The sequence below is a fragment of the Protopterus annectens genome, chromosome 10.part0, assembly GCF_019279795.1.
Source record: "Protopterus annectens isolate FY-2018-M chromosome 10.part0, PAN1.0, whole genome shotgun sequence".
NCBI lineage: Eukaryota > Metazoa > Chordata > Ceratodontiformes > Protopteridae > Protopterus > Protopterus annectens.
In genome coordinates, this window is record NC_056744.1 from 1117986258 (window position 1) to 1118004842 (window position 18585).

The window sequence follows — 18585 nt, forward strand, 5'->3', positions numbered from 1 at the left end:
TGCAAGACAGCGTGCCGCTGCAATCGCCAGACAACAACATGGGACAGGTGGTGGGCCACCAACCCAGCCCCCACTCACAGCCACGGAGGAGCTCCTGGCCAGTCTGGGGACACCCACGGAACAACACGCAGAAACCCATGCATCCATCGTGGAGGTGGGTGTCTCCCGAACTATGAGCTTGGAGCCGCCTGGTAAGTCAGTGTTGCATGTTTGTATGATAAGCGACGTGGGTGTGGGTGTCATAGTACAACACATAATATAGCAATACATGCCAGGTATATGGCCACACAAGATGCAAACTACAGTATGCTATGTTGTGTTAGCAGACATGTGCATAGCACATGCTAACTCACAGATGCATGATGTGACATGCACAGTGCTGACCGTGGCGATAGTAATGGCTAATGTGTATACCTTTGTGTAATCCCTTTACAGGTACGTCTGGCGTGTCGCAAAGACAAGGGTCTGTTGCAGGTAAGTCTGTTGCTAGTCAAAGGCATGATCTGGTGTATTGATATTCCCCATGTGTCCAGGCATGACATGCTCACCTGTGTGTGCCCCAGTCATGGTATACAGGTTGCACCACCCGACACACACACCACCCATGTACAGTAGATACAACCGTTAGCGTAGAGTGGCATGACACCACACAACCTATTGGTGTGTTATGTGCATTCAGCTATGCATACAATGGTGTAGGTGTTCCACAATGGCTGCATGTGTAGTATGCATTGGTATGCCTCTGCAGTATGCACACAGTACCACATAGTGAGCTGTGATCTGGCCAGAGCACAGGTGTTACCAATGTGACCTATGCCCCTGCATCGGGTGCACACGTTGTGACATGGCACATGCCATGTCCCATGCACGTGGATGTCTGGCTGCAGCATTGTCACACCATGACATGACCTATGCACGTCATAGCAGACATCCACACTGTCTGCATATCCGTAGGGAATGTGACACCTTACACTAGTATGGTTGTATGTCACATGGGCCACCACAGGGCCGTGTGCACGATGTCCACCACACACAATTGTCAATGACCCAGACAGACAAGGCCATGGTCGATACCTACAGGCATGTTGCCACACAGCACATCCACAGTGGGTAGTCACCGTTGCACCCTGTACACACATAGTGGGTTCATCACTGTAGTGGACCCCCTGGACATCCGATGTAGTACACCAGTGACATGGAATGCCTCTCCACAGCTACTACAGGTGCCTCCAATGTCCACCATATACGTGCTGCTGAGCAGCTGAACTGACTTACAGACATGGCAATGTAATGCGTCCAGGTCACGCATCGCACAGAAACATAACTGTGTCCTGCTACTGTGCAGTGGCACAGTGCCCGCACTCCACACTGTATAGCTATGTACACAGCTCACAGCAACCGTACCTGCACAGACATCCCTGTTACCCATACATTGTATCTGTAGACTGTACACATAACACTGCACCGTGACAGCCGTTGTGATGTGGTGCATGCGGTGGGACACCATCGTCACATGTCCACATGATACCGCACATGTTTGCGGTGTACATTACATAGTGTCGGCAGCCATGTGTACTGTCAACTCGCCCGTGGCCACACGGTGTATCACGCTGATGCATGCAAACTACCATGAATGTGTGTACTGCATGCCTACTAAAAGACACCTGCCTGTTGTACTGTTCCCACCAGGGCAGTGTGCATACTGCCACTATGAATGTCTGGTCTGCATTCACTGGTCTGTGTTGTGTGAATGCTGCATGCCACCTGCATTATCACATGCATGTGTGTGTGTGTGTGTGTGTGTGTGTGTGTGTGTGTGTGTGTGTGTGTGTGTGTGTGTGTGTCTGTATTGTAACCGATGGTATGTCTTTGTATTGACAGGTGCTGTAGGTGAGTTCCCTCCTGCGGTCAATCTGATGCTAGTGTCCCCACAGATACTAGTGGTGATGACCATGTGCATGAGGCACAGGCAGGGTCATCACAGGCAGACACTGTGCCAATGGAGAACATCACACTTACGTCCCTTTCAACCCCGCTCACGGTTCAGATGCCGACACATACCCCAACACCGTTGCCCATAGATGACGGTCAGTCAGCGTCTGTTGGCACCGAGCAGGAATGTGTGGTGGCTGCAGAAGGTGTGGGTACACACGATGTTGCCAGTGTAATGACTGGTGCAGTGCCACGCAGGCATGTGGCAGGTGCTGCTCGTAGGGGGAGCACCGCTAGACATACACCTGCCGTACAGGGTGCAGCAGCTGGTATAACCAGACGCATGTTCCAGACTGTAATGGCGGCGCAGGCACATGCCGAACGGCAGAACCAGGAAGGGCAGAGGCTGCAGAGGTCTGCAATCCATACCTTGAATGACAACATCCAGGCATTGGCGAATGCACAACAGCATCTTGCCGATGTTCTGGATAGGAGATTGGGTGACATGGCTGGGATCCTCGACCGAGGCATGGCCATCCTTGAGCGTGCGCTGTCCGTGCAGGAACACCAGGTAGGGGTGAGGCATAGGGCACGTGGGCCAGCAACACCACCTGGTGCAGGTCAGCGTGTGCGTGCCACCTCCCATGCCCACCCAGACAGTGCTGGTAGCAGCAGCAGTGCAGCTGCTACTACACCATCCACACCAGGACAGTGCAGGCCACGTGGACGTGGCCCTGGACGGCCCCGGCGTGGGCACGTTTCCAGCGGACATGTGGCATCGGAGAGTGGACAGTCCGTACCTCCACCCGGTCGTGCCCGTGCGACCCCAGGCAGGCGCGGGTCACATCGCCGCTGGCCGACACAGTGAGCCGTAACACCTGCACTGTACAGTCTGGGGCTGCCAAGCATACCCCGTGTAGGCATCACAGATGACTGAACTGTGTACACACAAACCCACACACAGCAAACACAACTGTAGGGCTCCACCACACCCACATGCAATCTACACAGTCATGCCCAGTCAATGCACAGGCCCTTACACACACACATGATGTCATCCATTGGTACAGCCCATGCCTGTGGCACATATCACCCTGTGCATATGATGAAGTCTCTGCCGCATAACTGTGAGCTACACCATCACTGCACGGTTAAGCTAACATATTCTGATGCACAGGGTGGACAAGATAGTGAGAGGTGTATGTGATACCTGTGTCCGCATAGTACGTGATGTGTATGTTGTGGTGTGTGTGTATGGCTGGTGACAGGTGTGTGTGTGATGTGGGTTGTGCACTGACATCATGCAGCAGACATACCATGCAGGACAGGTGCAGCATTCATTGATATGTGTACACAGTATGTGTGGTGGTCACGTGTAGCACCATGTTGGTGCAGTTAACCCGTATGATAATGATGGTGTACTTGCATGTGCCTACTGGGAGCACTGTAATTAGTTCCCCACGTGTAGTCGTGGGGTACCCACAGGCATGTCTGGCAACATCAGCATAGCACAGGTACCCGCATCCGGCATGGACCCCTACATAGGTACATAGGCACACATGTACATAACAGGGTATGTGCCCTACGACATGTGTGGACCTAGCATGACTGTGTGTGGCTGCTAACACCCCTCAGGATGGGGATGCCACATCCATCAGTCCCCAGTCCCTGGTCCAGCAGTGACACACAGATGTTGCCTGGCGCATAACTATCGTCACACATCCACACGTCATTATTACTCCTGGACGAAGGCAGTCAGGGCCTTTCCTTCACATGGGCTGGCACTCCTCTCCGTGTTGTAGGGGGTGTCTGGCCGTTAACCCTGTTCCCCCAGCATGTCTCACTCATCTTTGTGTTGAGGTGTTTGACAGTCGCTTCTGTGCCCGTGTTTGCCTGGAGCCTGGGAGGTGGAATATGCCCATGTCACCCAGGTCAGACATGGCCGTGTATGCCAGGCACAGATCACCACAGAGCAGATGTGCTGTGAAGATTTACAGCCGGAGTCCCCTTGCCCATGCAGCTTGTGACACATGTCCTAGCACCGTCATCCCCGTCTTGTGGAACGTTTGCGGTCCTTCCGAGTGCTGCAGGCGTCAGGTTAGCTACAGGCCAGATGTGCCATTGTACGCAGTCATTGCTCTGGTGTGTGATGTGTACAGGGGTACAATGAACACCCCTGATGTGGATGCGATTCCATCCAGACCAGGAGGCCACAGTGGAATGTCTTCACACCCACATTGCCATTGTGTGTGTTGACAGAGGTTACCGACAGGTGTGGTAGCCATTTCCGTGAACATGCCCACCATCTTGAATGGCTTACCACCTACATGTGACATTGGGACGAACATGTCCTTCACACTGGGTAGGTCTGCACCTTCTCTGGCATGTAGTAGCAGGCCATAGCTCTGGCACCAGTTATACATGTCTATGACGCCCTAGGTGGATGTCCGTGTCACATGGGGTGTTGGGTATGGTGGCCGGTGTGTAGTCATCTGCATACCTTGTCTGCCACAATCCCCTATGATTGTATGCACATTGGACGTTCGAATGCCGTATGGCAGGGGGCCCAGGACTGAGCCCTGTGGGCCTCCAGTGGAGACCAGAGATGACTGTGACACTGCAACAGGAACACCAACCCTGTGTTTTGTGACCTCCAACCTTTCTGAGAAGCATCGGGTGACATATGTCCCCACATGTATGCTGGCGAGCATTTCCATGAGTCCCATGTGGAGTGTGCTCTGAACGCTACCACCAGGCATGGTACTGTGTGCAAAGCCGCGTATCCCCATCAATGGCCTTGGTGACCACTCCAGACAGGACGAGCAGGTTCGGGAGGCAGGATCCGCACTTGACTATGTTGTTGTGGGTATGTCACGGTATTGGCTGTACACCGCTGTCTGTATCCATGGGCACCTATATGGACCTCCCCACAGCTTTGCAGACAAGGCTTGTCAAGCTGATAGGGTGTGGCTGTCTACAGTCCATAAGAGCACTACCCTGGCATAGTGGGCCCACAGATGCCATATGCCATCCATCGAGGACATAGCCCATAGTAAGGCTAACATGACACAGTGGCCGCATGTGTGGGCCGAGGGCGTCAATGAGGATGGGTAGTACACAGCCAGGGACACCATCGGTGCCCATTGGTGCTGTGTCAACCGCCATAGAGATATGGGATCACTCCAGGCCATATGAGATGTTTCGGAGGCTACAGTCTGGTGGGATGGATATGTCCCCTCTTGGGGGGGGGGGGTGGATGTGTGCATGGAACAAGTCCGCTGGTTTGTTGACAATGTCTGTGGGTGCAGTGACCGTTGTACCATTTTGGACCATTTCTGGCCATGTTTGTGTGCCCCCAACCATGTCCTTACCACAGTTAGGGAAGGCCCTATGGTTGTCTCATGTGCCCTCAGCAGTACCACTCCCACAAGCGGCCGTGGATGATTGTATGTGTGGCCATATGGTGACGCCAGTATGGATGGGAGATGGTATCCCTGGTACTGACATTACTCTGTCATGTATTAGCTCCAACTGTTGATGTACAGCTTGTCAGTGGCTGGGGTCCACCACACCATGTGCCTACCTGTGGTGGGCAAGGTCCTGATGTTATCATGTTTGCCTGTTGCAGACATGCATGTGGGTGCTCAGAGAAGGCAGTCGTTAGGCGGTTGGCAGTCTGGCCTGTGTTCAACACTGGCATGGAGGACGTGTAGGGTACCACACCGGTCGTATGATGTGTGTGGTTTGTTGTGGAGAGGTCATCACTTAGGTCCCCCATGCCGGTGTTGGGTGCATGATGTGGATGACCAGTGGATCCACTATACGGTCTGGCATCACCATTGAGGGCTGTACATCCTGTGTGGGGCATATCCACACCATGTGTGATGGGCGGAACTGTCAGACATCCCCCCCTAGTGTGTATGGTACATGGCTGTTTAACAGTGGCCAGGTGTGAGAACACCTGGGACCGGTGGCGTAGTGTGTTGTGCCATGGGTAATGTTCCCAGGCTATGTATGGGTGGTTCATGTCACCCAATACGGCGCTGTTGTGAGAGCATGCACACTCACCAGTGTCCTCAGGACGTCTGTGCAGGTATCCTGTGTTTGGGAGGGTTGTCTGTAGCTTGCAACAAACTGTAGGCCAGTCATACACATGGTTAATTGCACCTAGATATTCCCTGCTGCAACGGACATGTCTGTGGCATGGCCGGGTTTCTGTTGTGTGGCTGGACACACACGACGGTCCACATTCCGCCACCCATGCAGTCGCACCATGTGTATGCATGTCTGCTCTGTGCCGAGTCTAAGTGTCTGAGCATGCCCAGTAGGCAGCTGTGTAGATAGACACACAGCACAGTGCACACCACGCCCGACTGCAGTTATACCCCGGGTGCATGCCTGTATCCCCTTCGCAACGGCCACGTCTGTGGCATGGCCAGGTTGCTGTTGTGTGGCTGGACACACACGACGGTCCACATTCCGCCACCCATGCCGTCGCACCATGTGTATGCATGTCTGCTCTGTGCCGAGTCTAAGTGTCTGAGCATGCCCAGTAGGCAGTGATGTACTGATCAGTAGTTACTTGGTATTCCCGACTGCAGCACTAACGTGTTACTGTACGGCGACCTTGGGATGCTAACAGGCTGTGTGACTGCGCACTCTGACCTAAATCCCGATCGGGCGCATTGCCTCTGCAAATGATACCACCCACGTAGGGGTATGCCTCCTGACAGCGCTTTGCTCAGTAAATTCGGTAGCGCGTTCTGTAAATGCTTCATACTGTAGTGAGTTCATGTAGGTAGGCGTAGGTTCGTCTCCCGTCCCTTCCGTGTGTGTGTGTGTGTGTGTGTGTTTCCAGCTGCCTCTGCGAATAAACATGCTTTTAGACTCTTCGCAACACATACCTTGGCTATTGCCAACTATTGTCTTGCGGGTGACGTCAGCAGCCTACAAGTATGCCTCTGACAGCACTCTGCTCAGTAAACTCGGTAGCGCGTTCTGTAAATGCTTCATACTGTAGTGAGTTCATGTAGATAGCCGTAGGTTCGTCTCCCGTCCCTTCCGTGTGTGTGTGTGTGTGTGTGTGTGTTTCCAGCTGCCTCTGCGACTGAACATGCTTTTAGATGCTTCGCAACACATACCTTGGCTATTGCCAACTATTGTCTTGCGGGTGACGTCACCAGCCTACAAGTATGCCTCTGACAGCACTCTGCTCAGTAAACTCGGTAGCGTTCTGTAAATGCTTCATACTGTAGTGAGTTCATGTAGATAGGCCTAGGTTCGTCTCCCGTCCCTTCCGTGTGTGTGTGTGTTTCCAGCTGCCTCTGCGAATAAACATGCTTTTAGACGCTTCGCAACACATACCTTGGCTATTGCCAACTATTGTCTTGCGGGTGATGTCAGCAGCCCACAAGTATGCCTCTGACAGCACTCTGCTCAGTAAACTCGGTAGCGCGTTCTGTAAATGCTTCATACTGTAGTGAGTTCATGTAGATAGGCCTAGGTTCGTCTCCCGGCCCTTCCGTGTGTGTGTGTGTGTTTTTGCAGCTGCCTCTGTGGATGAACATGCTTTTAGACGCTTCGCAACACATACCTTGCCTACCAGCGGGCATTCCTGTACGGTTGTTGCCACCCACCTGTACATGTGCCTCTGCTGGTGGTGTGCTCGGTGGTCCACGTAGCGCATAGCATACCTGTGTTGTACGTTTGTGCGGTTGGGTATGTGGGGGTGTGGTCAATCACCATGCGTGCCACATGTGTGTGTGTGTCCAAGCTCCCAGCTGCATGGGTTCATACGGTATGGCTTTGAGGTTTACGCGGAACACCCATATCCTGGCGCCATCCTTGTGTTTCTGGATGGCGGGGCGCAGCTCGTGTACTGCTTGTGTGCTTCTTCTGGTCAGCGACCTCCGTAGCGTGTTCTCCACATGTACCCTACTATGGTGTGGTGGGGTGCTGCTGTGTACATTACACTCACGGGCCTGCCGGATGTGCCCGTGTGTATCTCTTTCTTTGTATATCTGTGTACTTATGTTGTGGCCGTACCGCTGCTCTCCCATGGACAGCTGTCCTCCCCATGTATCGCATATTTGCACGGCTGACACATATAACTGTGGTACGTTGCATATCCACACATTGTCCATGCACTGTCCGTTTTCCAGAACACCTCATAGACATCGCTGGATTACATGGCAGACAGCTATCTTTGCTGTCCTGACACTTTACCCATACACGACATACACCTTGTGTGTACTTGCCTATTTATGGTGTGTGTATGTCTAAGTGTGCTGTATGCATGGCCGTGTGTGTGTCCCGCTATAGCCATGTGTGCAGCTGTCGCCACTATGGGTATCCTTGTGGCCCGCTGTTACATGTGCACGTCTGCACATACCTGCAGACTGTACTACCCTGATGACGGCTACGGCCTCAGATCGGCCGGTGCCCTAGGCTGTGGGGCTACATGGCGCACGCCAGCACAACACATGGTGCACCCATCTTGATATACCTACGTGACACGCCTACTAGACAGGTGGCCCTACTAGAGCGGCGGCCTGGGCAGGCGCAGGATTGGCGTATGACTATGGCCGGCTATGGGCACATCACAAGGCACACGTCTACAGGCGGTGTTTTACGACGTCTAGAGTATAACACCACAGGAGGGACCTCCTCAGCTATGCTGAAGAATGCGTATGTAGATAGATTCGTAGGTGGAGGTTTGGCCACACACTAGGGCTGACCGATGGATAACTATTGAGGTATCCTTTGAGAAGCAGGTGGAGCAAACACCCGTAACGGGAATGTAGTGTAGATGCAGATGTAGGGTTAACATACATTTGTCCACTCTGTCAGTTCTATACCGTTGTATTACAGTGATATGCTATGCATATCTTCCATATACATTGTTAGGTGTCTGATTGTTGAGGGGTCGGCATAGTACAATATCATGTAATACGTGTGTTCATAGGATGCTTTCTGAGATGTTGACATACGTGTGCGTCGTTAGCAGTGCGTCTGTGCTTTCTATGCTGTGGCTACATGTTCATTGTTCGCATAGAGAGTGACAAATGGAAGTGTAAGGGTGGATACTTAAAGCATGGATGCTCCCATGTTATGTGTAAGTCTCACGGGGCCTACGGGTGATAGCGCATACATGTCTATGAAGAACCTTTGGATACCATATGTGACCTGTCGTGCACGAAATGTTTACGTTGACTGTTCCATCTACCTATGTGTGACATGGTTAGTGGCCAGAGGGTGCCAGCGAGTCTTTATTGTTGATTAGGTGTTTTCCATGGTCAATTGACATCAATCCTATTAATTCACTGAAGGATGTCTTTCATTGGTGGGAACGCCATAGTTCGACCATCGTATGTCTTTCCCAGCTGACGTTGATATTGTGCCATTGGTATGGTTCCACAGGTCACCCATCTGTTCCGCTGTATGGAAGCGTGTGATCCCCATTTATGTGCTGGCAGATTGAGTGCTGTATACTCCGGTATCTGCCCAGCGGTCTGGCTTTGTATGGGGAGTGTCTACTGTAGTCCCCATCTGTATTTCCTGGGTTATGCCTTGTAACAGCTGTGGGATTCACCCATGTTTGCAGCTATGGGTGCCATCTTGGCCGTACGTTTGTCCATCTATGGGAACTGCCTACTGGACACTAGTATAGGGCTGTACACATTACACAGCTGCATTCTGCATTTTCCGGTGGATGATTGGCATTATTAGTGCGGAGTAACGCATATGCCATGCCCACGTCCCTCACACGGGGCGGGACAACGAATCATCTGCCAATCCACACCGTGACCCAGTTCTGCATACCCACGATCCCATGTCTGCAACCCTCGACAGTACCCATTGCACACCCTTCATGTGTGCGTAAATGGGATGTGAACGCACGTGTATGGACGCAGCAACCTGGGGAGCCCTATTCATATGTCCTGCATTTCATGGACGGTTGTCACCACCCTTGAAGACGCTTGTGTTGCATATATCTACCTGTGCCGTATTCACGTCTGTCACCTCTTCTGGGTCACACGATCGCAGCCTGTTGCCAACACTTAAGGAGAAATATTTGGGTCCTGCAATGGACACCGATGTGCATTTGTAAAGTGTAGAACATGTTGGACTGTGTCCAGTCGGCCAGTGTGTTTGACTGCCGCCGTATGTTCCCCAGTCCCGGATGTCTGTTTGCCTACCCATATTATGTAGTGCTACGGAACCCGTGTCCTTCCACAATTAACCCATATGGTGTTACTGTAGTACTGCAGGTTAGCAAGTGCTTTAAGTAATCCTCAGAGGTACCATTGTGAACTATCCGCCACTGTATTGTCATTATAACACAGCCGGTGCATGTAGAACCTATTTAGTCATGGAAGGATGTTATTTATGTGTGGGAACGCCATAGTTGAACCATTGTATGATCATCCTAGTTGACGTTGTTGATGTGCCATTAATATGTCTTCCACAGGTCGCCCGTATGTTCCGTGGAGTGGAAGCGGGTGGTCCCCACATACTTGCTAGCACCTTGGCTGCTGTGTACGCCGGGATTCGCACGGCAGGATGGATGTCTATGGAGTGTGTCTACTGTTGCTTCCATCTGTATTTCCTGTGTTATGCCTTACTACGGCTGTGGGATTCCACCACGTTTGTAACTGTGGGTGACATCTTGGCCGTACGTTTGTCCATCCTTGGGAAATGCCTACTGGACACTGGTGTAGGTCTGTACCCATTTCACTGCTGCATGTAGCATTTTCTCGTGGATGATTGTCAGTATTGGTGGGTGGTAAGGCACGTGCTATACCCACAGCCCTCCCACGGGGCGGGACAACGGATTATCTGCCAAACAACACCGAGCCCCATTTTGCATACCCAGGATCCCATGGCTGCAACCCCCCACGGTACGCATTACACATCCTTCATGTGTGCGGGACCGGGATGTGGACGCACTTCTATGGACAGGACAATCTGGGGATTTCTGTTCATATGTCCTGCATTTCATGGACAGGTATCACCAACCTTAAACACGGTGGTGGTGCATATGTCTAGCTGTGCCGTAGTCACGGATAGTACTCTGAATGGCCGATCACAACGGATCGAAGGTGTAAACGCAAATATTTTTGGAGTCCTACAATGGACACCGATGTGCATATGTAAAGTGTAGAACGTGTTGGACTGTCACCATCTGGCCAGTGGTTTTGACTGCCGCTGTATGTTCCCCAATGGCGGATGTCTGCTTGACTACCCATATTATGTATTACTTGGCCTATCTATATCCACGTGCCAGTAAGCGGGAATACAGCAAACCTTGCGTCCTGCCCATCTTCATAAATGACATTATTGAACATATATCGGCCAAAACAGACAATGACAGAAACGATACACTCCACAGTCAAAAGATACTGAGCTCTTTCACCTACTAACATGGGGCATCGTCGGAGTACCAAATACATTACATAGTCGTCCCTTATACACTTCCTTCAGAGTCAGTTTAAAGTCAATTAATCAATAAAGCTGCTCATAGTTACGTGGACAGTGCTCCAGGTCTTGACGATAACGTGACATATACAAATCAGTGTTGCATACATTACTTAATGGAAACAATAATACGAGAACAATGTGTTAATATAAATACAATATTGGTCAATACAATCAGTATATTGAAACATAGTTGATAATTGTTGTGAGTAAACCTTAGAATGTAGTGTGTTGATCAGGATATTTTGTATCAATGTGTATAATTGTAGCATTACGATTCCAAAGCATGGAATCAATAGGTACGAATTAAGCATATATTTTACAATTATGAATGTAAATGAGTGGAGGACACATCCTTAACTTCCCTGCTTCCAGTGGATCACACACGCACACTCGCATTTCCTAATTGTGGGTTACGCGCAGGCGCACATGCATATCCGTATTCTGTTTATATATGTTTACTGGGTCTGTGTGGTTACGTGTTGTGTGTTAGTTGTGACTATTCCGGTTACATATCTCTGATCCGGTTGACGGACGTGTGCAGAACGCACTTACTACTTTATACATGTAACAGTCTTTGCAGCATGGACGCATTACGTACGTTCACATCTATATGTTCTATAGTCGTAATTCAAACGTGACTGCATTCACGTTTGATGGTTACTGTGACCACTACACGTTAGCTGTTCGGTGTCATTAATATGCATACCCATGGTACTTAGCTACATTAACATATCCCCCCCCGCACTCACGCACGTCACAGGCATCCATTCTCCTGCTGGGAAAGGTGCGGTACTGCATGTTAAACATTCCTTATTCCCCCTCGCTCATGGCCCAGGATGCATATGTCGTCACCGCAGGGATGTCCAGATCACAGGTGCTTATATCCCCTACGCATACAGGACTTCGATCGTCAGGGCGTTCCTGTGGTGCTTTGGGTTTGGTCTTGTCCGCCCAGTGTACGGAACTGCCCTGACCGTGTACGAATGTTAGATGAGTCACATGGGCACGGTTTGTCCGTGTCTATGATACCATGTCACCCCCCCCCAATTATTAATAACTATGTGCGCTGATTGGCCGGTGTACCCGTTGTAGATCTTGTTATACTAATTGCACACGGTCTGTTCGAACGGACCTATTTCCATTACTAACCCTCGGTATGTATGACCTGTGTCGCAATATTACATGGGTTTACCATTGCGTGACGGCTTTCACTGAGCCACAGACATGTCCGTTACTTGGTTTGGGCCTGTTTCGCTCTTCTACACACAGTTAACATGGCGGAACAGGTTGAACAGCTCAGCCACGGGGACATCGGGCTCTCCGTCGCTGTTTAGAATTGAATCGCTATGTTGAGTTTGTTTCACAAAGCGAGACAGTGTCGACATTGGTAACGGACATCTCGCGCAGTACGTCCGCACCGCTGGTGCCGTATGTCTGCGTTTGGGCGGCGGACAGGCATTATGCTGTGCCATTATGTCTGGGAATATATGGTTTCTTGCCATAGATGATATGCCATACTAGCAATGAGCCGCGTCTGGGTGTGGGTACTGCTGTATTACCCACGGGAAAAGTGGCCTTAGGTTACGTGGTGCCCTAGGCAGAGGTTGCCACCGCCACATCACCCGCTACCCCCCTCCTGGTCTACCTACACCAAATAGAGTCTGGAAAGGTGCCCCGAGTCGAGCAACGCCCTAGACGGCTGCCTACTTGGCCTATGCCTGAGGCCGCCTATGTGTGTGGTCCCTCGGACATCGGACTCGGGAACGCGCCACGTCTGCCGTGGGTATGTCCAGCATTACCCACATCCGATCGTGGTTTCTTGCTATGATGTTCCATGTGTACAGTGGTGCCGGTTACCATACATATGCCTTTCTCAGAAGCCGATTTCACACGTCTGAACACTACTGTGGTCTCCTTTAAGGCCCCTGAGCCAGTGGTGAACATTACTCAAACCGCTGAATCACGTACATATGCCTTCCACCAGCACCTACAGGACTGCATGGATCAGGCAATCCCATACAAAACTGAGACTCTTTGTACCAAAGACAAGCATCCAGTCTGGTGGACCCCAGCCACGAACAAGCTCTACAACGACAGGAGGTAGCTACTACAAGTTAAAGCGGAATACTAGTAAGGTAACACACCCTTGCTCATTATATGTGAAGAACTACAGGCTGTCATGAAATAATCCAGGGGAAATTCAACAGAGGAATTGGCAAGGACTCAACAGACATTCATACGGCCTTCTTTAGCTATGTTGGACACCTGGGAGGACACCCCCAGATATGCTCAGAATGGGTTCAGAATGATGTGAAGATGACTGAACCTACACACATTGCCAACATACTGGCTGACAGGTTCAGTGCTGACGTCCCCCCCCACATGGACAGATATCTATACCAGAGACTTGTACATCCTGGAACATCTGTAACGCACAGGTGGGAAATGCTGTCTCCAAGGCAGTAGACACAGCATCCATGGGACCAGATGGTGTCCCAGCTGTGTACCCCATGAACTCTATGGGGAATTAAACCCACACGTAGGACAGCTGGTTAGTCTTAGCCTCACCTCAGGATACGTACCCGAGTAGTAGCACAAGGCGACTGTAGTCACACTTCACAAGGATGGTGCCTCCACTGACCCTGGTTATTACCATCCCATTAGGTTGACAAGCCTTATCTGCAAAGCCATGGAGAAGGTTCATAATGGAACCCATAGATGAAGACATACGGGACATGCATACTTTGGATCCGACCCAGTTTGGCTTGGTCAACGTCGGATCATGCCTTTTACACGTGTCTGACTTTGTAGGATCAGTCACCAAGGCCATTGATGAGGGTAAAGCAGTCCATACAGCCTACCTCAACCTGGCAAAGGCCTTCGACACAATAACCCCCTCGGATATCATTGATAAACCCGTCATCTTGAACGTACATCCATACATCGACATATGGGTTGCAAACTGGCTACGTCACAGAACCCACATGGTCATAGTTGCTGGCGCCATGTCATACTCACAGCCACTCACAGGTGGTGTCCCATTGGGCTCAGTCCTGGGTCCACCATATTTCAGCATCTACATTTCCAAACTACAAGCAAACACAGGGGGGTTATGGCTGACAATGTTTGCAGATGACTGCAAACTGGGTGCCATAGTCGGACACACATCTGACACAGATATCCTTCAGGAGGGCCTCACAGATGTGGATATGTGGTGCCAGAGACATGGCCTACAGCTAAATGACAGGAAATGCATAGTCATACCCTTCGGGAAGGACAAGTTTACCCCTAGCTACCATATAGGTGGCAATCCACTGAGCACAGAGGGAGTTACCAGGGATCTGGGGACCCGGGTTGTTGTTAACCGTTCGTTCGACACACACGTTGCTAACGTAGTTAGGTAGACCTTCAACATTGCCCACATCATCATGAAGGGATTCACATCTAGATCAGGGCAGGTCATTGTCCCCTTGTACTCATCACTCATTGGACCTATGATTGGGTACGATGCCCCATTCAGAATGTATCTGACCTGACACCTGCAGCAGCTGGAAAGGCCCCAACAGTTCATCGACAAACATTTGCAGGGTCTCAGGAATATGTGTTATGCTGACCGACTTCAAGCATTCCAGCTGTATACAGTTGCATACCACTTGCCCAGAGGTGACCTGTGCCTGGCATACGAGGCCATGTCGAACCCAGATCTGATGACTATGCTTCACCTAAAGAAGTTAGATCCCTCAGAACCACAAGGGCAGGTGACGTACACCTTGACACTATCATGAATGGAACGTGCTGGTGGGACCGATTCATCACCCAGACACTCACTATGCTGTGGAACAACATCCCAGTACATGTGAGGCCAAGCACCTCGCTGGCCTTGTGTTAGTATTTTGACAAGGATGTCTGAGTTGATTTATTTAAGTAACCTTCTAAATGAATATTTACTTTACCACATTGTGAATCTTTACATTTCGTTGCTCTATTTTACATTTGTCATAATCATACGGTTTATCTGTATATATTATGGTTCATTTATATTAGTAGGTGTCTGTAGTTCTGTTAATATATTGGCACAATCCGTGGAACATGTATATGTAGCTTAAACAGTCAGACGTTTTGAAAACATTATGCTGGTTCTTCTTTCATATATATACATATATTTCTATTCCTCTATGAAGAATGTACCTTTCGAAGCAATGTCTGATGTACTCACTGTGTGGAATCTGTAACCCACGTAAAGTTAGTTTGCTTGTTTGCCTTTAAGGCATTTAATTAATACTTAGCACATCTACTTTACTGACCAATTAAGGGTTTTAAATGTAGTAGGTTGGACTGCATTGTATGTATTCTGAAGAAGTCTGCCTATGAAGCAGACGAAAAGAGCTTCGATAAACTATGGTGACTGCATGTAATTCCTGGTGGGCTCTGAGTGGTCGCTGACGGTGTCTACAGTACCTCGTCTTTGCTTTGGACTTCCTCTGCTGGTTGTCTGTGTTGTTTGTATGGGGAATGTCAAGTGTAGTCCCTATGTGTATTACTTGTGTAATGCCTTACTGCGGCAGTGTAATTCCCCAGGTTTGCAGTTGTGGGTGCCGTCTTGGCCATACGGTTGTCCATCCATGACAATTGCCTACTGGACACTAGTATAGGGCTGTACACATCTCACACCTGCATTTAGCATTCTCCGGTGGATGGTTTGCATTATTAGCGGAGAGTAAGCCAGGTGCTACGCACACATCCCTCCCACGGGGCGGGACGAAGGATTGCCTGCGAAACAACACCGAGCCCAGAGTCTACATACCCAGAATCCCTTGACTGCAACAATCGACAGTACCCATTACACATCCTTCATGTGCGGGACTGTGATGTGGACGCAGTTCTATGGACCCGGTACCCTGTGTATTTCTGTGCATGTGTGCTGCATTTCATGGACAGCTATCATCAACATTGAACACGCTTCGGTGCATATGTGTACCTGTGACGTGGTGACGACAATGAGATCACGTGAGTAATGCAGGAAGCTAGCAGGCATTCCATGAATGGAATTTTTGGGTCCGACAATGGACACCGATGTGCATATGTGAGGTTAGATGTTGCTGGACTGTGTCCACCTGGCCAGTGCTTTTCACTGCTGGTGTATGTTCCCCAATCGCGGATGTCTGTTTGACTACCCATTCTACATGGTGCTACATAACCAGGTGATGTAGTACTGTGAACAAATGGCATACATCCAAAGATGCTGGTTAGCAACTGCTTCATATAAACCTCAGACATCCCAATGGGACATATCCGTCACTGTATTTTCAATATAACACCACCGGTACATGTTGATCACCTATGTATTCCTTTAACCATGTTGTCTTCATAGCTGGGAATGCCATAGTTTACATATCCTACTTGACGTTGTGGGTGTGCCATTAGTATGTGTTCCACAGGTCGCACATCTGTTCCGCTGTCTGGTAGCGGGTGCTCCTCATTCTGTTGCTGGCAGATTGAGTGCTGTGTACGCCGGTGTTGGCACGGCGGTCCGACTTTGTATGTGGAATGTCAACTGTAGTCCCTATGTGTATTTCCTGTGTCATGCCTTACCGCGGCTGTGTAATTCCCCGGGTTTGCAGTTGTGGGTGCCATCTTGGCCATACGGTTGTCCATCCATGACAATTGCCTACTGGACACTACTATAGGGCTGTACACATCTCACACCTGCATTTAGCATTCTCCGGTGGATGGTTTGCATTATTGGCGGAGAGTGAGGCAGGTGCTACGCACACATCCCTCCCACGGGGCGGGACAAAGGATTGCCTGCGAAACAACACCGAGCCCAGAGTCTACATACCCAGAATCCCTTGACTGCAACAATCGACAGTACCCATTACACATCCTTCATGTGTGCGGGACTGTGATGTGGACGCAGTTCTATGGACCCGGTACCCTGGGTATTTCTGTGCATCTGTGCTGCATTTCATGGACAGCTATCATCAACATTAAACACGCTTGCGGTGCATATGTGTACCTGTGACGACAATGAGTTCCCGTAGGCGATTAAATGTGGCATCATACTTGTCTTTTGGCAATTTTTGGGTCCTACAATGGACACCACTGTGCATATGTAAAGTGTACAGCTTGTCGGACTGTGTCCTTGTGAGCAGTGGGTTTCACTGATGCTGTGTGTTCAACAATCGCAGATGTCTGCTTGACTACCCATACTGTGTAGTGCTACAGGAACCATGTTTTCCGATACCAGAACCCAATGGTGTACATCCAATGTTGCAGGTTAACAAACACTTTCATACCCAGAGGTCACGATTGGAAGGTATTGCCACTTTATTATCGGAACAACACCTCCAGACTGTGTAACTCACGGGAACTTTAGGCCAGTCTTACCGCCCATTTGCAATTGTAATTAGCAGACACGTGTCAATACATGTATGATAAGACATATTGTCATGCAGACGTTAATCTATGTTATTTGGACATTGGCTTCTGCTTTTGGCATCCGTTGCTGTGAGTGTTGCCAGTTAACATACACATTGCTTGCTCAGAGGCAGACTACACAATTCTGCACACTACTGTGGTCTCCTTTAAGGACCCTGAGCCAGTGGTCGACAGTACTGCAGCCACTGCATCAATCACATTTGCCATCTACCAGTACCTACAGGACTGCATGAACCAGGCATTCACTTACCCAACTGTGGTTCATTGTACCAATGCCAAGCATCCAGTGTGGTGTACCCCAGCCATACACAGGATGTACAACACGAGGAGGTGGCTACTACAAGGTGGAGCAGACACCTTGTGAGGTATGACACCCTTGGTCATCATATGTGTAGAGTTACACACTGTCATAAAATTGTCCAGGGCACATTCCACAGATATACCTACATGGACCTGGCTGACAATCATACCACCTTCAGTTGCTATGCTCAACACCTGGGAGGTCACTCCCACATATGCTCTGACTGGGTTCACATAGAGGTGGAGTTTACTCAACATACACACATTGCCAACATACAGGCTGACAAGTCCAGTGAGGACATCTCCACACCCTCCCCCACACATGAGGAGATGTCTGTACCAGCGGTTTGTGGTCACCATATGTTGTGTGACACACAGGTGGGACATGCTCTCTCCAGGGTAGTGGACATAGCATCCATGAGACCAGCTGGTGAC